Consider the following 24,469-nt stretch of genomic DNA (forward strand, 5'->3'; position numbering starts at 1 on the left):
TGCACTCACTATTCTGCTAGTGCAGTCACTGTGTACATACATTACATTACTGATCCTGAGTTACCTCCTGTATTATACACCAGAGCTGCACTCACTATTCTGCTGGTGGAGTCACTGTGTACATGCATTACATTACTGATCCTGTATTGATCCTGAGTTACATCCTGTATTATACTCCAGAGCTGCACTCACTATTCTGCTGGTGCAGTCACTGTGTACATACATTACATTACTGATCCTGTACTGATCCTGAGTTACATCCTGTATTATACTCCAGAGCTGCACTCACTATTCTGCTGGTGCAGTCACTGTGTACATACATTACATTACTGATCCTGTACTGATCCTGAGTTACATCCTGTATTATACTCCAGAGCTGCACTCACTATTCTGCTGGTGCAGTCACTGTGTACATACATTACATTACTGATCCTGAGTTACATCCCCTGTGCTAGGAGCAATCATAGAGCTCCTATATTATAGCTATGATAAGTGCTAGATGCACTGCCCGAGAAACAATATCCGCAATGACCCCCACATCAGACATAACAAGCCAAATGGTAAACTAAAGGCCACTACAGCCCTAAAATGGCTACCATTTCATAGATTTCCAATAATAGCCTCATGATTTCCCTCCTCTACACTTCAGCATAGCTCTCTTCTGTCACCAGAAACGGACATGTGAGCAGCAGATAGGAAGCTGCAGGTGACCTCTGGTTCTGTTAGTAGCTCTAGTGCTGTTCTCTCTGCAGCATAGGAGGTCGTCCTGCTTTGCTTAACGTCTGGGATGGTTTGCTTGGACTCCTCTGAGACTGGCTGACTTGGATATATAGGTTTATGGCAGAGTAGGATCTCCTGTGGGAACTTTACTCTCCTCTATGACGATTGGTGCAGTTTTCTAAGGACCAAGAACCTGCGCAGCTGCTCAGCAGATGTGGACGTGTAGGAGGTTTGTGTCTTGTAAAAAGTGATCAGCTCCAATTCCTGCACGTGAGCAGGTGAATTAACAGCATACAGCTGGGGGTCACTATAGCGGGGTCTGATGTGCTGCGGTGATCACCGCCACATGTTGGGGTCTGTTTTCTATATTATTTTCCCATAATCAGACTCTGGAATATCAACGTTTCGTCAAGACTTTTTTTTTCCTTTTTTAGATCTCTACATTTTTTTTGCCTTTATTTGTATGTGAGAAAACAAGTATTTATTTGGTTATTTAGACACTCCTGAAAAAATATACTGACCAAATACTGATAGTGGGGCCGTGGCCTTAATCTTATTAATGCTCGATAGCAAATTATAGCTTCCCCTTTTATTGAATGTAATATACCATCGTCATCATCTTCATCATCATCATCATCATCATCATCATCATCATCATCATCATCATCTTTATATGGAAATTCTGGTTCTGTGTTATTCTGCTGCTTGGTATTGGCAACAGTCAACAAGACTGCCAATAGACTCATCCCTGACACCTTTATTATACAGTATATGCAATGTAATGCATGTACACAGTGACTCCACCAACAGAATAGTGAGTGCAGCTCTGGAGTATAATACACGAGGTAACTCAGGATCAGTAATGTAATGTATGTACACAGTGACTGCACCAGCAGAATAGTGAGTGCAGCTCTGGAGTATAATACAGGATGTAACTCAGGATCAGTACAGGATCAGTAATGTAATGTATGTACACAGTGACTGCACCAGCAGAATAGTGAGTGCAGCTCTGGAGTATAATGCAGGATGTAACTCAGGATCAGTACAGGATCAGTAATGTAATGTATGTACACAGTGACTCCACCAGCAGAATAGTGAGTGCAGCTCTGGAGTATAATACAGGATGCAACTCAGGATCAGTACAGGATCAGTAATGTAATGTATGTACACAGTGACTGCACCAGCAGAATAGTGAGTGCAGCTCTGGAGTATAATACAGGATGTAACTCAGGATCAGTACAGGATCAGTAATGTAATGTATGTACACAGTGACTCCACCAACAGAATAGTGAGTGCAGCTCTGGAGTATAATACAGGATGTAACTCAGGATCAGTACAGGATCAGTAATGTAATGTATGTACACAGTGACTGCACCAGCAGAATAGTGAGTGCAGCTCTGGAGTATAATACAGGATGTAACTCAGGATCAGTACAGGATCAGTAATGTAATGTATGTACACAGTGACTCCACCAACAGAATAGTGAGTGCAGCTCTGGAGTATAATACACGAGGTAACTCAGGATCAGTACAGGATCAGTACAGGATCAGTAATGTAATGTATGTACACAGTGACTCCACCAGCAGAATAGTGAGTGCAGCTCTGGAGTATAATACAGGATGTAACTCGGGATCAGTAATGTAATGTATGTACACAGTGACTGCACCAGCAGAATAGTGAGTGCAGCTCTGGAGTATAATACAGGATGTAACTCAGGATCAGTACAGGATCAGTAATGTAATGTATGTACACAGTGACTGCACCAGCAGAATAGTGAGTGCAGCTCTGGAGTATAATACAGAATGTAACTCAGGATAAGTAATGTAATGTATGTACACAGTGACTCCACCAGCAGAATAGTGAGTGCAGCTCTGGAGTATAATGCAGGATGTAACTCAGGATCAGTACAGGATCAGTAATGTAATGTATGTACACAGTGACTGCACCAGCAGAATAGTGAGTGCAGCTCTGGAGTATAATACAGGATGTAACTCAGGATCAGTAATGTAATGTATGTGCACAGTGACTGCACCAGCAGAATAGTGAGTGCAGCTCTGGAGTATAATACAGGATGTAACTCAGGATCAGTAATGTAATGTACGTACACAGTGACTGCACCAGCAGAATAGTGAGTGCAGCTCTGGAGTATAATACAGGATGTAACTCAGGATCAGTAATGTAATGTTTGTGCACAGTGACTGCACCAGCAGAATAGTGAGTGCAGCTCTGGAGTATAATACAGGATGTAACTCAGGATTAGTAATGTAATGTATGTACACAATGACTCCACCAGCAGAATAGTGAGTGCAGCTCTGGAGTATAATATAGGATGTAACTCAGGATCAGTACAGGATCAGTAATGTAATGTATGTACACAGTGACTGCACCAGCAGAATAGTGAGTGCAGCTCTGGAGTATAATGCAGGATGTAACTCAGGATAAGTAATGTAATGTATGTACACAGTGACTGCACCAGCAGAATAGTGAGTGCCGCTCTGGAGTATAATGCAGGATATAACTCAAGATCAGTACAGGATCAGTAATGTAATGTATGTACACAGTGACTGCACCAGCAGAATTGTGAGTGCAGCTCTGGAGTATAATGCAGGATATAACTCAGGATCAGTACAGGATCAGTAATGTAATGTATGTACACAGTGACTGCATCAGCAGAATAGTGAGTGCAGCCCTGGAGTATAATACAGGATGTAACTCAGGATTAGTAATGTAATGTATGTACACAGTGACTCCACCAGCAGAATAGTGAGTGCAGCTCTGGAGTATAATGCAGGATGTAACTCAGGATCAGTACAGGATAAGTAATGTAATGTATGTACACAGTGACTGCACCAGCAGAATAGTGAGTGCAGCTCTGGAGTATAATGCAGGATGTAACTCAGGATCAGTACAGGATAAGTAATGTAATGTATGTACACAGTGACTGCACCAGCAGAATAGTGAGTGCAGCTCTGGAGTATAATGCAGGATGTAACTCAGGATCAGTACAGGATAAGTAATGTAATGTATGTACACAGTGACTGCACCAGCAGAATTGTGAGTGCCGCTCTGGAGTATAATGCAGGATATAACTCAGGATCAGTACAGGATCAGTAATGTAATGTATGTACACAGTGACTGCACCAGCAGAATAGTGAGTGCAGCTCTGGAGTATAATGCAGGATATAACTCAGGATCAGTACAGGATCAGTAATGTAATGTATGTACACAGTGACTGCGCCAGCAGAATAGTGAGTGCAGCTCTGGAGTATAATACAGGATGTAACTCAGGATTAGTAATGTAATGTATGTACACAGTGACTCCACCAGCAGAAGAGTGAGTGCAGCTCTGGAGTATAATATAGGATGTAACTCAGGATCAGTACAGGATAAGTAATGTAATGTATGTACACAGTGACTGCACCAGCAGAATTGTGAGTGCCGCTCTGGAGTATAATGCAGGAGGTAACTCAGGATCAGTAATGTAATGTATGTGCACAGTGACTGCACCAGCAGAATAGTGAGTGCAGCTCTGGAGTATATTACAGGATGTAACTCAGGATCAGTAATGTAATGTATGTACACAGTGACTGCACCAGCAGAAGAGTGAGTGCAGCTCTGAAGTATAATGCAGGATATAACTCAGGATCAGTACAGGATCAGTAATGTCATGTATGTACACAGTGACTGCACCAGCAGAATAGTGAGTGCAGCTCTGGAGTTTAATGCAGGATGTAACTTAGGATCAGTACAGGATAAGTAATGTAATGTATGTACACAGTGACTGCACCAGCAGAATAGTGAGTGCAGCTCTGGAGTATAATACAGGGTGTAACTCAGGATCAGTACAGGATAAGTAATGTATGTACATAGTGACTGCACCAGCAGAATAGTGAGTGCAGCTCTGGAGTATAATACAGGATGTAACTCAGGATCAGTACAGGATCAGTAATGTAATGTATGTACACAGTGACTGCACCAGCAGAATAGTGAGTGCAGCTCTGGAGTATAATACAGGATGTAACTCAGGATCAGTACAGGATCAGTAATGTAATGTATGTACACGGTGACAATAAGATTATTTTTATGATCACTCGCATCTTGAAGCTTTTCCTTCTGCCCTGCAGTGACCCGACCACTGTCCTGTTTATTGCTAGCTTTCGCTGTCTATCCCTCCAGCAGTTTATTCCGTTTTCCTCCATGACTTTTCCCTGGCAGATGAGGAGTGAGCAGACATGTTGGGCTCGGGGCTCGGCGCTGCCAGGGCCTTTCAAAGAGATTTTGTTTGCAGCGGTTTGTAATCTTATGTTTAAACATCAGACAGCGATTCCCTAATGAGACGTCTTTACAAGCAGAGCGGAGATGCATTACTGTCTCCCGGCTAAAGTGCCTCAGCCCCAATATTTATGGGTGACTGTGATTCCAGAGAACAGTTTACTTTTTATGTAGAAGGTGCCCTCTGTTAGTGATTACTGTCGCTATAGAAAATTACAGTCTGCAGCGGAGCCGGCGTTCCTTCCCGTACAGCAGAGCCGAGCTGACGCTCAACAGAAGACGGGGCCAATATATCCTTCTATACAAACTATATAGGAATTAAAGGGGTTGTGTGAGAAGTAAGTGGCAAAAAAAAAAGAAAACTGTCAATTACCAGCTTTTAAGAGATGGAAAACGGAGGAGTTGAAATGGATCTTGAAGGACAAACGAGCGCTGCCAACTCATTTCATCAATGCTTGGAAGCGAGCGAGGCCCAGGCTGTGAGATTACTGGCACCAAGAGACTGGCGAACGCCGCACAATGAGTCTCCTTGTCAACCTTACCTTATACAACTCCCTTTAAAAACTTTTTATTTTGGACACAGCGCCACCCTTGTCCATAGGCTTTGCCTGATATTGCAGATAAAAAATATATATACACTGCTCAAAAAAATAAAGGGAACACTCAAATAACACATCCTAGATCTGAATGAATGAAATATTCTCATTGAATACTTTGTTCTGTACAAAGTTGAATGTGCTGACAACAAAATCACTCAAAAATCATCAATGGAAATCACATTTATTAACCAATGGAGGCCTGGATTTGGAGTCCCCCCCCCCCAAAATTAAAGTGGAAAAACACACTACAGGCTGATCCAACTTTGATGTAATGTCCTTAAAACAAGTCAAAATGAGGCTCAGTATTGTGTGTGGCCTCCACGTGCCTGTATGACCTCCCTACAACGCCTGGGCATGCTCCTGATGAGGTTGCGGATGGTCTCCTGTGGGATCTCCTCCCAGACCTGGACTAAAGCAGCCGCCAACTCCTGGACAGTCTGTGGTGCAACGAGACGTTGGTGGATGGAGCAAGACATGATGTCCCTGATGTGCTCAATCGGATTCAGGTCTGGGGAACGGGCGGGCCAGTCCATAGCTTCAATGCCTTCATCTTGCAGGAACTGCTGACACACTCCAGCCACATGAGGTCTGGCATTGTCCTGCATTAGGAGGAACCCAGGGCCAACCGCACCAGCATATGGTCTCACAAGGGGTCTGAGGATCTCATCTCGGTACCTAATGGCAGTCAGGCTACCTTTGGCGAGCACATGGAGGGCTGTGCGGTCCTCCAAAGGAATGCCACCCCACACCATTACTGACCCACTGCCAAAGCGGTCATGCTGAAGGATGTTGCAGGCAGCAGATCGCTCTCCACGGCGTCTCCAGACTCTGTCACGTCTGTCACATGTGCTCAGTGTGAACCTGCTTTCATCTGTGAAGAGCACAGGGTGCCAGTGGCGACTTTGCCAATCCTGGTGTTCTGTGGCAAGTGCCAAGCGTCCTGCACGGTGTTGGGCTGTGACCACAACCCCCATCTGTGGACGTCGGGCCCTCATACCACCCTCATGGAGTCGGTTTCTAACCGTTTGTACAGACACATGCACATTTGTGGTCTGCTGGAGGTCATTTTGCAGGGCTCTGGCAGTGCTCCTCCTGTTCCTCCTTGCACAAAGGCGGAGGTAGCGGTCTGCTGCTGGGTTGTTGCCCTCCTACGGCCCCCTCCACGTCTCCTGGTGTACTGGCCTGTCTCCTGGTAGCGCCTCCAGCCTCTGGACACTACGCAGACAGACACAGCAAACCTTCTTGCCACAGCTCGCTTTGATGTGCCATCCTGGATGAGCTGCACTACCTGAGCAACTTCTGTGGGTTGTAGAGTCAGTCTCATGCTACCTCGAGTGTGAAAGCACAACCAACATTCAAAAGTGACCAAAACATCAGCCAGAAAGCATTGGTACTGAGATGTGGTCTGTGGTCCCCACCGGCAGAACCACTCCTTTATTGAGGGTGTCTTGATAATTGCCAATAATTTCCATCTATTGTCTATTCCATTTGCACAACAGCATGTGAAATTGATTGTCAATCAGTGTTGCTTCCTAAGTGGACAGTTTGATTTCACAGAAGTTTGATTTACTTGGAGTTATATTCTGTTGTTTAAGTGTTCCCTTTATTTTTTTTGAGCAGTGTATATATAATATAATTTTTTATAGTGCAGATGTTTCTGGAGCTTCTGGTGCAAATTTTCTGCAGTTTTCATATTTTTCCATTGCAGATTTGCAAAGGGTGAGATCTGATTTTTTTCGTTTTTTTTTTTTTTTTTCTTTGCAACCTTGCGGATTTTCTGCACCATATTTATCTGTGAGCTTAGCCCTAAGTTCTAGTACCCTAAATGGAGTATTAAAAGGAGTTCCCCATGATATAACTGACCAGTCTAAGTGTAGGGTGGTCTGGACAATGCATTTGCATTGCACAATGATGCTCAAGTCCAGTCTGTTGTGGTGGGGACTTCCTCGGTGTCATTCTTTACTGCCGCTTTTGCATTGCATTCATACAGTTGGGTTTTTACCATCTACATTAAGTTAGGACAGACTTGAATGAATGCATTATGGAAAATAAAGCATCTGTTGGGGCATAGACCACGACTGGCAGCGGTACTTGCCACGCACAAGCCCCGGCGGCCCACGTGCAGATGTCACGGGCAAGATGGAATTTCACGCAAACAATTGTGACTCCTCTTATATTAATTTTTGTCATGGGCCATAAAAAGGGATAATCTCTTTGAGAAAAGGAAGTGACATTCCCGGCTTAAAGCGACACTTAGTAAATGTGTATGAAAATAAGTGGATTATTCTGGGAGGGATGAATGTCGTCCTGTCCGCGACGCCCCGGGATAAGTGTAACTCCTACATAATTCAGAGGATTGCTTTCTGTAATTAAAGGAAACATTTCATTCTATATGGGTTTTCCACCCTTCCCATAAACAGTATGAATATTAAAGGTACAGCCCGGCCTCATGGAGCATAATGCACGGGATTAACCCCATCAGCACCTAAGAGCCTAGTAAAAGCTCAATATTACTGGAATTTCTCCGCCAACTCAGAAACATAGTAATTATGTCGGTGGCATGTCTTCAGGAAGTTGTTAGAACTTGTACATGTAAAAATGAGGCTGTATCAAAATGTTAGAAAATTGCATAAATAGCAATTCCCTTTTCTTGTGTACTTCTTATATAATAAATCCGTCACACGTTAACATTCGAGAAGTCACTTTGAAATTGATGGGGTCCTTCTGCTTTGAGTCTGTGTTATTGTAGGAGCTAAAGTGTAGCACCCCTGGTGGTGAAACTAGGTGTTGCAAAATCTGTATTGAAATCAATGGGCGGTATTCTATGCAGTCCTACATAGCTAAAAAAAAACAGCAAATAATCAAATAGATGGGGGCATTGATCTTGTAAGCCATTTCTAGTTTCTCAGCTCTAGTATGACTTGTCTAAAGTTGAAAAAAAATCCACTGATCTTCCTTAAGTTCAATATTGTTATAATATATCTTTATTTGGATCTTAACTAAATAATTGAGGTGCAGGGCTTTAGTTTCCCTGCATAGATCTAAATTATAAAATTGTTGCTACCTGTAATCACCACTAGAGGGAGCTTTCTGCATACTATATTATCATAGATTTCAATGTATTGACTGTATGCAGTAAACTCCTAGGCTCCCCCTAGTGGTCATTGAATATTCCCATTTAATCGTTGAAGAATTGTAGTATTTATTAATGTTTTTTAATTATTATTTATTAATTGTATTATTTATTCATTTTATTATGTATTAATCAAAGCTTTTAATTAAAAATATATATTTATATTTTTTATATTCATTAATAAATAAAAGCACTGATTAATAAAAAAAAATAATATAATAATTTAAAACTCATTAATAATAATAATTATTTATTTTTTATTATTTTAATACTTTTTCTTTCTTGAAATATTATCACTATAAACATTTTTATCAACATAGGTCATCTGTTGAATGATTTTTCAAGGATACCCAGTAATAAAATGAGCTATATTTTCTGACCACTTGCGTCTCCTTCTCACTCTTCTCCCCGCACCAGTTATTGTGATATTGAAATGAATGGCCCCGTTGCGATCCCTTGTGCTTGCAGCGACCTGGCAGCAGACAACTTAACAAATGACAGCGGTATTTCGCTTTATCTTGGTAATTGCTATGGCAGATATGAGCGATGACCGGACAAATGATTGCTTAGAAATAACCCTGTGTCCTCGGCATTAGTAAGAGGTGCTGGAGCCGAAGCTTCTAGAACATCAATGGTCCCCGTTGGTCCGTATGCTGAGAATATTTGATCAGGAGTTGTTGCTGCGGTCCTGTCTCCGCAGCCATCACCTCGTCTATTTGTCATACGTCAGCATTTTCCTTTGCATCAAGTTCACGGTTAAACCCGTGTGCGATCACTTGGGTATTGGGATCACGTGCCGTTTTGCCAACCTTTGGAGTAGGAAGCTGCCACCCTCCCCGATTTACTGTCAATCTTCCTCATTCTTAGCATCGCTGGTCTTGCGGAATGTAAGGGAAACAAGCGAACCGAAGGCTGCTCAGCACATGACATTGCCTTTGTCCCAGTTTTTCTAATTCTCTCTGATTTTCGTTCTACGGAGGCAAAAATAATTGAGACTAAAACTGCAGCAAAACCTCAGTAGCAATTTTTTTTTTAACTTTGTGGTCCTGGGAAAGTTGTGTGACTAATTTGTATTGCTGGTTTTACTACTCCAGTGGGGGTTGTGGTCCATTTCTGCAATTTTTCAGTTTTATAAATCCTGTGTTTTTTTGCCTAGCTCGGCTGATTGGACATGTAGAAGTGTGGAAAAGCTAAAGGACCGCCCCTGAGGAGCCATCATGACTTCATTGCTTGTCCATTAAACAGAGGACTAGCTCTAAGGTTGAGCAACAGCAGTGGAAACCAAACCCTGGTACTTTAGGCATAAGAGTTCATGGACACCACTACAAGTGTTGCAGTGAAAGCCCAAAGGGATCATCTGAGAAGAATATATGTTGAGATAAGCATCAGGTTCAGGATGGCTAATCTACATTAAAAGCCCGAGAGCGAGGTATATATGTCCCAAGGGCCAACGTAAAGTTTATAATGAATTGACAGCAGAGGAACCCTACAAGTATGATGTATCCTTCTGCTATCCATAGTGCAAGGACTAAAGAAACAGGAAACAATGTATCAGTTTTGCTTGAAATGTTCCTGCAAGGGCTTTTTTTTATTATTTAAAGGGGTATCTCATGCATGTGATACAGCGGGTGCAATAAGTATTGAACATGTCACCAATTGTCTAAGTCAGTATAATGCTAAAGGTGCTATTGACATGAAATGCTCACCAGATGTGCAGTAACAATCCATCCAATCTACACAGGCAAAGAAATCACAGATTTCCATAAGTTATGTGTAATAATGAGAAATGACACAGGGAAAAAGTATTGAACACGCTTACTGAAATTTTTTTATTACTTGGTAAAAAAAAAGCCTTTGTTGGGGATGAAGTTTCAAGATGCCTTCTGTATGGAGAAACTAGTCGCGGGCATTGCTCAGGTGTGATTTTGGCCCATTCTTCCAGACAAACACTATTCGCATCCTGAAGCTTCCGTGGGCTCCTTCCATGAACTCTGAGCTTTAATTCCTTCCATACGGTGATCGGCTCAGCCATTCTAGCAGCTTTATTTTCTTTCTCTGGAACCAGTTAAGAGTTTACTTCGCTGTGTGTTTGGGATATTTGTTTTGCTGAAATGTCCACCCTCGTTTCATCTTCATCATCCTAGTAGATGGCAAATTTTTATCAAGAATGTCTCAGTACATTTGTCCATTTATCCTTACTTCAATTACATGAAGTTTGCCAGGGCTGAATGCAGAAAATCAGCCCCACAGCATGATGATTCCACCTCCAAACCTCCCTGTTGGTATGGTGTTTTTGGGGTGATATGCAGTGTCTTTTGGCCTCCGAACATGGTGTGTATTATGGCATCCAAACAGTGTGGTCAGATGAGAACAAAATTAAACTATGTTCTCCCAGTGTTTCACAGGCTTATCTAAATGTTGTTGAACAAACTGTAAACACACTTGAACATGCTTTTTGTTTGGAGTCTTGCGTAGTGAGCGTGCATACAGGCCATGGAGGCTGCGTGGTGAGCGTGCATACAGGCCATGGAGGCTGCGTGGTGAGCGTGCATACAGGCCATGGAGGCGGCGTGGTGAGCGTGCATACAGGCCATGGAGGCGGCGTGGTGAGCGTGCATACAGGCCATGGAGGCGGCGTGGTGAGCGTGCATACAGGCCATGGAGGCTGCGTGGTGAGCGTGCATACAGGCCATGGAGGATGAATGCATTATTTATAGTTTTATTTGAAACAATTATACCTGCTAATTCCAAGTCTTTCTGTAGGTCTCCACAGATGGTCTTTGGTTATTGGACAACTCTTCTGATAATTCTTTTCACTACTGGTCGTGGCCGGCTTATGGTGAAATGATGTTTTCCTTTCTGGATTATAGCCGCAACAGTGCTCACTGGAACCTTCAGTAGTTTAGAAATTCTTCTGTAACCAATGCCATCAGTATGTTTTGTAACAATAAGGTTGCGAAGGTCTTGAGACGGTTCAATGGTTTTACCCATCATGAGAAGTTTCTTGTGTGGCACCTTGGCAGTGGATACTTTATCGGCCATCAGCTGATCTTATTTGTCACGAAGTGGCAGGATTGCTTTCTGATTACTGATAGATCTCAGCTGGTGTCAGGACTTTTCAGGGCTTTTTGCACCTCTTTCTTCATGTGTTCTGTACTTTTTCCCTGAGTTATTTCACATAATTTATGGACATCTATGGTGATTTCTTTGCACATGTGGGTTGGATGGGTTGTTGTTATTGACATCCGGTGAGAATTTCATGTCAATAGCACTTTTAGAAATAGATTTAGCTAGAAAATTGCTGACGTGTTCAATACTTATTTCACCCGCTGTATAATAAATGTGCATACAGTATATAATTGGTCACAAAATTATTTGCATTGACTCACATAATGTGTGGTATTAGGTGACCTTTAAAACATTTTTTAATTTGACTCTAATACACAGTCGCTGACATTTCGTGTTATTCCCAGACCGGGACAGAATTTGCTTACAATTTGCAGCAGTATGAACAAGCATTACTTTATGTATTAAAGGACAGGTCCAGTAAAAATTGATCTTGGCATAAATTGGACTAACTGCATAATGAGATTTACTTCCCATCAGGACGAAGCACAGATGCCATATTCTCCTTTCTCCTGTACTCTTTATATCGCCCCCTGCTGGGACCAGCTACCAAGTGGAGTGAGGGTCGGGAAGTGACAACTGATCTGTGCACATTTCTGGGTTAGAAAAGTGATTGTCAATGTGCCACCATCTGCCATGACATTCTCCTCCTCCAGTATGGGGAACTTCCATAATTTTATTGCTCACTTTAACATTTTTAGCTCGGAGAAGGTATATTATAGCCTCATATATTTCCCTATTTTTACATGGGTGCAGCATTTCGGATTTTACCCTGTTCATGGACCCGAAGGCGACTTACCCCTACAATAGACGTCTTGCCACGAATTAAGACGCCTCCATCCGCTGCAGCCACATTTATCCGCACATGTGCATCATCTAAACAAATTACTGCCCGACCCGATCAATACGGGGCTTGTAATTCTCTCTCCTGCCGGGACGCACTCCACTTACTCTTCATTTTCTGTGTCAATTATCTTGCATTTTATTGACTTTTTACACCTTTCCTTGAGTTTGCACTTTACTCGTAATCCATTTATGCCCTTAATGTATTGGAAACACGTGGCTTATTAATTTCAGCTTATTTTACTGAATATGTCGTCCAACTTGTTGGCGTAATATAAATAAAATGATTATCCTTTCTGAGTGCCACCCCCCCCTCCCCCGGGCCTATCCAGACCGAGCGCCCCCCCACCCCTGGCGTATACAGACCGAGTGCCCTTCCCGGGGCGTATCCACACCGAGTGCCCTTCCCGGGGCGTATCCACACCGAGTGCCCTTCCCGGGGCGTATCCACACCGAGTGCCCTTCCCGGGGCGTATCCACACCGAGTGCCCCCCCACCCCCGGCGTATCCAGACCGAGTGCCCCCCCACCCCCGGCGTATCCAGACCGAGTGCCCCCCCACCCCCGGCGTATCCAGACCGAGTGCCCCCCCACCCCCGGCGTATCCAGACCGAGTGCCCATCACGGGGCGTATCCAGACCGAGTGCCCATCCCGGGGTGTATCCAGACCGAGTGCCCATCCCGGGCGTATCCAGACCGAGTGCCCATCCCGGGGCGTATCCAGACCGAGTGCCCATCCCGGGGCGTATCCAGACCGAGTGCCCATCCCGGGGCGTATCCAGACCGAGTGCCCATCCCGGGGCGTATCCAGACCGAGTGCCCTTCCCGGGGCGTATCCAGACCGAGTGCCCTTCCCGGGGCGTATCCAGACCGAGTGCCCATCCCGGGGCGTATCCAGACCGAGTGCCCTTCTCGGGGCGTATCCAGACCGAGCGCCCTTCCCGGGGCGTATCCAGACCGAGCGCCCTTCCCGGGGCATATCCAGACCGAGCGCCCTTCCCGGGGCGTATCCAGACCGAGCGCCCTTCCCGGGGCGTATCCAGACCGAGCGCCCTTCCCGGGGCGTATCCAGACCGAGCGCCCTTCCCGGGGCGTATCCAGACCGAGTGCCCTTCCCAGGGCGTATCCAGGCCGAGTTGCCCCCTCCCTCCCTTTCGAGCGTATCCAGACCGATAGCCGATTCCCCCCCACCCCCGAGCGTATCCAGGCCCAGTGCCGACCCCCCCGAGCGTATCCAGGCCCAGTGCCGCCCCCCGGGGGAGCGTATCCAGACCCAGTGCCGCCCCCTTCAGTGTATCCAGACTGAGTGCCCCCCCCCCGGGCGTGACCAGGACACTTAAACAATCTGGATACGCCCGCCGGACACCTGAGCGATCATGCGCATGCATTGGCTAATGGATTTTGAGTAATTGACTAAGGGATATAATAGAAAGTTTTGTAGCAGTTTATAACTGTCAGGGTCCTTGTAAAGTGACAGGGGCCCTATTGGCAGCTGAACCAGTCAGTGGCTGAGGAGCTGGCAATCTTTTCCGTGAATGCTACGCTGCCATTGCATTGGTTGCCCGATAGGCTTTAGCCTTCTTGGCAATGACTTCCTAGCAGCGATCATGTAAAATATCATAAGGAAAATCTGTTAAAGTGGTCTGTTCCTAAAGTGCGCGTAGATGAAAGTGAGGAGCCGCCGTGACTTCCTCCATGAATCGTATGATGAGGAGCGAGGCTTTTATGTCATAGAAGTGTTCTGGGGTGAGATCTGGGTACAGCTGGTGGCTGCATCATAAAAGCTGGCATCTACTGAAGGCTATGGGGATAGATTCCAGATGTGGAGATTTATTCCGAGCAGCAGTTTGCGGCTTATATGAATATTTGAAGTTCTATGTGGTTTCCTGCATTGGGATTTCTAAGAAGGCGACATCCGGGTGTAACACATCTGTCAATAAGTGGAAAATACACCTAACTGAGCGCAATCTATCATATATGTAATGATAGAGATAAGACTATTATCAAGAGATATGATTCTGCCTTCAAACACCACTAGGGGGAGCCTACTGCACCATCCACAGTGTGAGTCAGAGAGAATCTTATCATGTATCTCTGTATACAGGGAGCTCCCCCTAGTGGTGGCTGCAGACAGAATCTTATCATGTATCTCTGTATACAGGGAGCTCCCCCTAGTGGTGGCTGCAGACAGAATCTTATCATGTATCTCTGTATACAGGGAGCTCCCCCTAGTGGTGGCTGCAGACAGAATCTTATCATGTATCTCTGTATACAGGGAGCTCCCCCTAGTGGTGGCTGCAGACAGAATCTTATCATGTATCTCTTTATACAGGGAGCTCCCCCTAGTGGTGGCTGCAGACAGAATCTTATCATGTATCTCTGTATACAGGGAGCTCCCCCTAGTGGTGGCTGCAGACAGAATCTTATCATGTATCTCTTTATACAGGGAGCTCCCCCTAGTGGTGGCTGCAGACAGAATCTTATCATGTATCTCTGTATACAGGGAGCTCCCCCTAGTGGTGGCTGCAGACAGAATCTTATCATGTATCTTTGTATACAGGGAACTCCCCCTAGTGGTGACTGCAGACAGAATCTTATCATGTATCTCTGTATACAGGGAGCTCCCCCTAGTGGTATCTGCAGACCGAATCTTATCATGTATCTCTGTATACAGGAAGCTCCCCTTAGTGGTAGCTGCAGACAGAATCTTATCATGTATCTCTGTATACAGGAAGCTCCCCTTAGTGGTAGCTGCAGACAGAATCTTATCATGTATCTCTGTATACAGGAAGCTCCCCTTAGTGGTATCTGCAGACAGAATCTTATCATGTATCTCTGTATACAGGAAGCTCCCCTTAGTGGTAGCTGCAGACAGAATCTTATCATGTATCTCTGTATACAGGAAGCTCCCCTTAGTGGTAGCTGCAGACAGAATCTTATCATGTATCTCTGTATACAGGAAGCTCCCCCTAGTGGTATCTGCAGACAGAATCTTATCATGTATCTCTGTATACAGGAAGCTCCCCTTAGTGGTAGCTACAGACAGAATCTTATCATGTATCTCTGTATACAGGGAGCTCCCCCTAGTGGTATCTGCAGACAGAATCTTATCATGTATCTCTGTATACAGGGAGCCCCACCTAGTGGTGGCTGCAGATAGAATTTTATCATGTATCTCTGTATACAGGGAGCTCCCCCTAATGGTGACTGCAGACAGATCTTATCATGTATCTCTGTATACAGGGAGCTCCCCTTAGTGGTAGCTGCAGACAGAATCTTATCATGTATCTCTGTATACAGGGAGCCCCACCTAGTGGTGGCTGCAGATAGAATTTTATCATGTATCTCTGTATACAGGGAGCTCCCCCTAATGGTGGCTGCAGACAGAAGCTTATCATGTATATCTGTATACAGCGAGCTCCTCCTAGTGGTGGCTGCAGACAGAATCTTATCATGTATCTCTGTATACAGGGAGCTCCCCCTAGTGGTGGCTGCAGGTAGTCCGATTGTTTTCATGTACTTCTGGCTATGCAGGGGATTTGGAGGCTCTGTATCAGCAGAACTGAGCTCTGACCGCTATAAAGATATATTAAGAAATAACGCTGCTCATAATTTTGGATCTAAAAACGCCATAATGCTGATTTTCTATGTTCTGCCCTTTCTAAATGCTGTATGCATTGTACAGAGGAGGTATTGATGTTACATAGAGGTATGGGGGGTAATTATCTAATTCAGGCGGATGCTGTAGAGTTTTTCTGTCGTCGTCCTCCACGTGTTGGCCGGAGATGGCCTTCTATAATACCCGCACTCCATCCGCCCAATTACTTTGGCTTCACACAGATCTGGTCCTAAAACATCAAATATATCAAGCTGAGGAAATCCAGATCTGACGTCGCCCTTTCCTATTAATTCATCAATATTTGAGCACAGTTCCACTCACATCAAACAGCAGATTTCTTTGCTCGGCTGCAGACGCCCAATTATATATTTATTTATTTTAAAGGAACAGACAATCTGCAAAAGCCGATATAATGAATAATGAAATAGATGAATAGAGGATATCCTCCAAGGAATGAAAACAGGGGATTAGTTACAAGTTCGGGCGTTCCCGGAGGACCGGCCGTGGACCGCATCCAGCACTGATAATTGTGATGACTCTGTTAAAGGCACAGCGACCTATTATTCCGTCCTGCTGCGCGGATCTTTGCAGTCTCTCGCCGGATCTGTGCATTGTGGTTGATGACGAAAAAAGAGAGAAAAAGTGTTTTAAGCCAATCTGTAAAAAAAAAAATTTAAGAGGTTATCATCCACTATTTCTAGACTGACAAGTAGATATTGGATTTGCCATTCAGGAGTCTGGGAAAGTTGGGTGATGGCAAATATGGCAGCTATAGAGGTCATCGCCCAACCTTTTAAATGTAAATTCTCTTTCCGCGTGTTTCGTTCCCGGCAGACGCGGCTCAGGTGTGGTCCTGTACAGATACCTTGATAGAGCAGCCGTTTATTATAAGGCTGTAATTAAATCATATGTTGTAGTGCGATGAGACACAAACATTAATGACTTCATCCTGCTAATCTGCACATTCCTAGTAAATTGTGGATCATTGGGCAACGCTTTACCGAGATAATGAATTCTGACTGTTTAGCATGTTTAATGTACGGATGTAGCAGAGCCGAGCGTGACATTTGGTTCTGGTTCCGATGATATCACAGGAGGGCATGTAACCGCGATACACCCAGGAGATACTTGTAACATAATTCAAAGGGGTGAAATGATGTCTTCAGCTCTGCTACATCTGTGCAAAATGCTGTCCTGGATTAGGGGTTGTTGGGTTCCCTTAATCCCACCCACTTGACCATTATCACACCAAGGAGCTGTGGGCCCTCACATGTGTTTTCACTGGAAGTTATGGAGATGACTGCAGATTTTTAAGTTATTTGAGGCCATGGGACTCTGTGTCCTGCACATAATCCAGCCCTGCTTGGGGGACACTTGTAGGCTTGTCCCATCAGGAGTCTATATCCACCGGATCCCTTCTATATCCAGGAGTCTAATATCTACCAGATCCCTTCTATATTCACCGGATCCCTTCTATATCCAGGAGGCTATATCCAGGAGGCTATATCCACCAGATCCCTTCTATATCCAGGAGGCTATATCCAAAGGATCCCTTCTATATTCAGGAGGCTATAACCAAAGGATCCCTTCTATATCCAGGAGGCTATAACCAAAGGATCCCTTCTATATAAAGGAGGCTATATCCACCCGATCCATTCTATATCCAGGAGGCTATATCCACCGGATCCCTTCTATACCCAGGAGGCTATATCCACCGGATCCCTTCTATTCAAAGGAGGCTATATCCACCAGATCGCGGTGCACACCAGCCATAGAGTCTAATACTAGAATCACTTACTGTTCTGTTCAGATATATAATTAAAAATACAGATATAATAACAGTGACTGATAACACCTCTATATACAGTAGATAACACAGGATCCACCATTCACAATAGGTGTTGTCACAGCTCACTTCCTCCTGTACAATGACTGATAACACCTCTATATACAGTAGATAACACAGGATCCACCATTCACAATAAGGGATGTCACAGCTCACCTCCTCCTCCTGTACAGTGACTGATAACACCTCTATATACAGTAGATAACACAGGATCCACCATTCACAATAGGTGATTTCACAGCTCACTTCCTCCTGTACAATGACTGATAACACCTCTATATACAGTAGATAATACAGGATCCACCATTCATAATAGATGTCATAGCTCACTCCCTCCTCCTTCTGTACAATGACTGATAACACCTCTATATACAGTAGATAACACAGGATCCACCATTCACAATAAGGGATGTCACAGCTCACTTCCTCCTGTACAATGACTGATAACCCCTCTATATACAGTAGATAACATAGGATCCACCATTCACAATAGATGTCACAGCTCACCTCCTCCCCCTTCACTTAACTTTGATCTAAGCTTTGCAGAAAGAAGGGGCACAAATTCTTTCTATATGGGATTGTCTATATATATATATATATATATATATATATATATATATATATATATATATATATATATATATATATATATATATATATATATATATATATATATATATATAGTACAGACCAAAGTTTTCCCAATTTTTCGCACTGACTGACCTTCATTTCTTAAAGTAATGATGGCCACTCGTTTTTCTTTTCTTAGCTGTTTTTTTCTTGCCATAATACAAATTCTAACAGTCTATTCAGTAGGACAATCAGCTGTGTATCCACCAGACTTCTGCACAACACAACTGATGGTCCCAACCCCATTTATAAGGCAAGAAATCCCACTTATTAAACCTGACAGGGCACACCTGTGAAGTGAAAACCATTTCCGGTGACTACCTCTTGAAGCTCATCAAGAGAATGCCAAGAGTGTGCAAAGCAGCCATCAAAGCAAAAGGCGGCTACTTTGAAGAACCTAGAATATAAGACATATTTTCAGTTGTTTCACACTTTTTTGTTAAGTATATAATTCCACATGTGTTAATTCATAGTTTTGATGCCTTCAGAGTGAATGTACAATTTTCATAGTCATGAAAATACCGAAAAATCTTTAAATGAGAAGGTGTGTCCAAACTTTTGGTCTGTACTGTATACTAGATGGTGGCCCGATTCTGACGCATCGGGTATTCTAGAATATGTATGCGGCCGACCGGGCGCAATCAGCAGAGCGTTGTTTAAATTTGGCGCCAATCTCGCTGATTGGTCGCGGCCGGCGGCCGCCACCAATCAGCAGAGCGGTGTTTAAATTTGGCGCTAAAATCGCTGATTGGCCGCTGGCCGCGACCAATCAGTGAACCGTATTACTGAGGACCGGGCAGCGGCGCCGTCCCTCCCTTCACACTTGCTGTCGGGAGATCAGTGGCCCAAGCTTCTGATCTCCCGACGGTAGCTGCATGGAGGTCAGTGGCGCCGCCCGTCGGGGTACTTGTGCTGCCAGCAGCGGGGAGATGAGTGGCTAGCGTCCTGCAGATGAGCCGCTAACGGCTGCCATCTTTTTCTCAAATCCCGCATCTCTGATTGGCCGCGGCCAGACCAATCAGCGACACGGGATTTCCTGGACAGAAAGACAGACAGACAGACGGGATAAGACGATTATATATATATATATATATTTTTGGGCTGGATGTTCCCCGGTCAGATGGGGTGACGTGTAACTGAGCGGATCGGGTGTACATTTTGTAATCCCTTTGTGTCTGACATTACAGATCTGTAAATGCTCTTTGTCCTGTAAAGCGTCAGCTCCTACTACTTAACGTATCGCTGCAATTAGCGTGGCTCCTTGGAGGACCAGGCGGCCTCCTTGTCCTATTTAATGAGGTCTGCGTATTGTCCTCTGAATACTGCCAAGAAACCCAGCGTATCCTCCAGATAAATCGCTCCCCGAGACAGAAATTACCCCGGGGGGGAGGGAAGAATAAGCAGCTATTGGCATAAATTAACCCCTGGGGACCAACGCTTCAGATCCGAGGAGAATCCCATCCCATGGGTATATTTCAGAATTAACCCTTTAAGATCTAAAGTCTATTATATTTTAGAATGATCACTATTATAATAGTAAAATTCCTTTATTCCAGTATTTAGTAGATGGTAATAGGCGCCGGTTTATCATTTGTTCTCGCGTCGTCTTACGAAGTATTCCTGATTCAGAATGTGTTCGATTTACAGAATTTCTGGCCTATTTGATGCCATATTAAAGGAATCTGATGATGCTATTATTTTAAGGGGAATGTCCCAGCAGGATCGGTGATCTCTGTGGGTCTGCTCATTGGAGGTCCCAGCAGGATAGGGGATCTCTGAGGGTCTGATTGTTGGAGGGCTCAGCAGGATAGAGGATCTCTGAGGGTCTGATCGCTGGAGGTCCCAGCAGGATAGGTGATCTCTGAGGGTCTGATCGTTGGAGGTCCCAGCAGAAAAAGGTGATCTCTGAGGGTCTGATCGTTGGAGGTCCCAGCAGGATAGGTGATCTCTGAGGGTCTGATCGTTGGAGGTCCCAGCAGGATAGGTGATCTCTGAGGGTCTGATCGTTGGAGGTCCTAGCAGGATAGGTGATCTCTGAGGGTCTGATCGTTGGAGGTCCCAGCAGGATAGGGGATCTCCGAGGGTTTGCTCGTTGGAGGTCCCAGCAGGATAGGGGATCTCTGAGGCTTTGATCGTTGGAGGGCCCAGTAGTCGGACTCAGTTAGGGCAGTCCTTTAGTTAATATTTCAAAAGAAAGTTCCTCTTCTGCACTCTCACTTCAATGCGTCGCCATGGTAACAGACTATAAAGAAACTTTGCGTAGTCTGATCCTGCAGTCGTGCTACCAAAAAATGAACGATCTTGATTATAAATTATTTTTTTTGTATAGTATGGAGTAACTCTGCTTTTTGTAATGATTACACATAGTTCTGCATGGGGCCTGTATACACAAAACTGTAGGCAATTTTTAATCCAAACTGTTTCCAAAGTTTTATTTACTTTTTTATCTTGGTTGCATCAGAGCAATAAAATGGTTGCAAAACTTTACACACCCTGGATAAACTTTCAGGTCAGATACCTTGATTAAGCCGATAAAGGGATGGGTCTGAGATAGCTGGGATGAAGGGTCAGAAGAAACCATATCAAAGTGATTACTCCGTTCTCCAATCTGCTCTACACAACCTTGGCAGTCTGTGATTTCCATTACCAAAAGCCGTCAGGATTTAGTGAACTCCTCTGCCATCCAGAGGGATTTGCACAGAGACATGCGGTGCAAGAACGGACCTGAGCTGCTGCGGATTCAGCTTCCATGACCTCATTTGGATCTCCGGCTCCCAGATACCTTTTCCAAGGACCCCAACAAGGTGTCGCTTCTCTACCCTGGAGGGATGATGGACATGAGCCAAAATCCTCTTTCCATCCAGAAATTATTTTTAGAAAATCATATGCAAATTGGAACCATGAGCATAAAATGTGTCACTGTAATCTATGAGCTGTCATTCCAAGGATACAATGTATCAGCCGAGGATGGAGACAATGGTCCTATGCTAATACTGTGCTCTCCGCGGATACAAATGAGCTTTCTCCCGGAGGGGAAAAAAAAATAGGTCTTGCCAGAGCCACCTATTGGAGGAAGGTATGGACCCTAATAAAAGTCAAGGTCCGGCCCTTTAATGAGCCTTACTGAATGACTAAGAATATTAGCCGAGCCCATCTCTGCGCATGTTGTAAGGCACGGACATGGATTTATAGGGGTGGTACCTACCCCCAACAGGTGGCAGTATCGAATAGCTAGCATTTTGGGAGAAAGACAATTTGCATATCTTTTTCCCATGGAGCATTGCTAATCCAACGCCATACACAGCTGGTCTCTTTAAAGGGGTTGTCCAGGCTTGGGGCTAACGTCTGCAAGTCACTCTGTGACTGCAGACTTGTGAATCTTCACAGCGTGCACAATGTGTACTGTTAGGATTCTCCATTGCCGCGCGCAGGTGGTCAGTTGATCACAAGTATGCGATTTGCATACATCCGGACACATTCTGACTAGACGTGTCTGATCTCGTTCAATTCACTTGTATTAAGGGAGGCCACATACGTCTAGTCGGCACATGACCGTATGTTTGCAAACTGCATATTTGTGATCACGTGCCCTCCTACTCCCAGATCAGCGGAAGAATCCTGACAGTGTGCACGCCTTGAGGATTCACCACCGATCGGCTGTAGTTCCCTGCAGCCCCGCGGATGGGCCGCAGTTCCCCACGGATGGGCCGCAGTGCCCCATGGTTCAGCCGCAGTTCCCCGTGACCCCACGGTTCGGCCGCAGTTCCTCACGGCCCCACGGTTCTGCCGCAGTTCCCTGCGGCCCCAAGGTGTGGCCGCAGTTGCCCGCGGTTCGTCCACACGGTTCGGCCGCAGTTGCCCGCGGTTCGTCCACACGGTTCGGCCGCAGTTCCCCACAGTTCGGCCACAGTTCCCCATGTTCTGGCCACAGTTCCCCACTGTTCGGCCCCACGGTTCGGCCGCAGTTCCCCACTTTTCGGCACCACGATTCGGTCGCAGTTCCCCACGGTTCGGCCGCAGTTCCCCGCGGTTCGTCCACACGGTTCGGCCGCAGTTCCCCGCGGTTCGTCCACACGGTTCGGCCGCAGTTCCCTGCGGTTCGTCCACACGGTGCGGCCGCAGTTCTCCGCGGTTCATCCACACGGTTCGGCCGCAGTTCCCCGCGGTTCGTCCACACGGTTCGGCCGCAGTTCCCCACTGTTCGGCCCCATGGTCTGGCCGCAGTTCCCCACGGTCTGGCCGCAGTTCCCCACTGTCGGCCGCAGTTCCCCGCGGCCCCATGTTTCGGCTGCAGTTCCCCGCGGTTCGTCCACATGGTTCGGCCGCAGTTCCCCGTGGTCTGGCCGCAGTTCCCCGTGGTCTGGCCGCAGTTCCCCGCGGTCTGGCCGCAGTTCCCCGCGGTCTGGCCGCAGTTCCCCGCGGTTCGGCGGCAGTTCCCCACGGTTCGGCCGCAGTTCCCCACGGTTCGGCCGCAGTTCCCCGCGGCCCCACAGCTTTAGAGATATCGATATTTCATTCCCAGATCTGACAGTTAATTACCAACTATTCAGCTTAAAGAAAGAGAAAGAAGTTGTCACCATCAAATATTCTCCTAATCCCATAATGGGCTCCAAAAAAATGTCAGACAATGCGCGATACGGTGCGATTAGAAGACAATGGGAGTATCTGGTAGAGGACAAGTTGCAGCAATGAGGGAACCAGCCCGGGGTTATGTGTCTGCAATTAAGGAAAACAGTGATTAGATCACACAGTAGACTAATTACTGCTTGTGGACAAACTCCAGCATCGAGGAACACTGGATTCCCGGATCTCGCGCTCTCGCTGGAAATATTTCGAGCAGGTAGTAACACGACGGAGCCCGATGGATTACACTGAAGCTTCTGGATCTCCTGCAGAAAGGAAAATGTAATATTTAGGGACGATTCTACCACCATTGTTTGTAAGTTTTAAGTGTCGGCATAGGAGGCTGCAATGCATCATGGAGCTTCACTTTATTTAAAGGGGTGTGTCCAATTTAAGAGGGTTTCTCTGCAATCCATCCACTTATTAAATAAAACATAAAGACCTGCTCTGGACCGCAGATGGATAATGTGGGATCGGGATTTAAAAACTTTGAGAAAAATGTGGGAGAAAACTTTCCAATATTGCAGGTAGAGACAAGAGATTTTCTATGGCGGCCTCTAGAGGGAAAATGTAGTATTACATGGCTGCTACCATCAAATAAACGGATGACCACCTGGTGTGTTGTTGGGCGGAGTATGAGATCAACAGAGTAAGTTAAGTACAAGACCCCACAAGACCTGCTGGAAGATTTAATCTCTAAAGCTTGCAGAATTGCAGTTGCAGCTCTCGAGTTGTAAATCAGAATCAGTTCAGGATAAGTAATATAATGTATGTACACAGTGACTGCACCAGCAGAATAGTGAGTGCAGCTCTGGAGGATAATACAGGATGTAACTCAGGATCAGTACAGGATCAGTAATGTAATGTATGTACAGAGTGACTGCACCAGCAGAATAGTGAGTGCAGCTCTGGAGTATAATACAGGATGTAACTCAGGATCAGTAATGTAATGTATGTACACAGTGACTCCACCAGCAGAATAGTGAGTGCAGCTCTGGAGTATAATACAGGATGTAACTCAGGATTAGTACAGGATCAGTAATGTAATGTATGTACACA

General features: G+C 45.2%; 1 protein-coding gene across 4 annotated transcripts in view; it reads left to right on the top strand.

Moving 5' to 3' along the window:
- Positions 1–24,469, top strand: part of PLXNB1 (plexin B1) — a 152,999-nt gene that overhangs the window by 60,389 nt on the left and 68,141 nt on the right. Inside the window, exon 3 of one of the 4 annotated variants that reach the window (XM_073644782.1) lies at positions 9,881–10,153. The exons of the other annotated variants lie outside the window; for them this stretch is intronic. The gene's annotated coding sequence lies outside the window, so the exon portion shown is untranslated. The remainder of the gene's footprint in view (positions 1–9,880; positions 10,154–24,469) is intronic. 4 annotated transcript variants of the gene reach the window in all.

Source organism: Phyllobates terribilis, unplaced genomic scaffold (assembly GCF_046119375.1).
Source record: "Phyllobates terribilis strain yellow unplaced genomic scaffold, ASM4611937v1 Scaffold_8__6_contigs__length_399053987, whole genome shotgun sequence".
In the NCBI taxonomy this organism is placed as follows: domain Eukaryota; kingdom Metazoa; phylum Chordata; class Amphibia; order Anura; family Dendrobatidae; genus Phyllobates; species Phyllobates terribilis.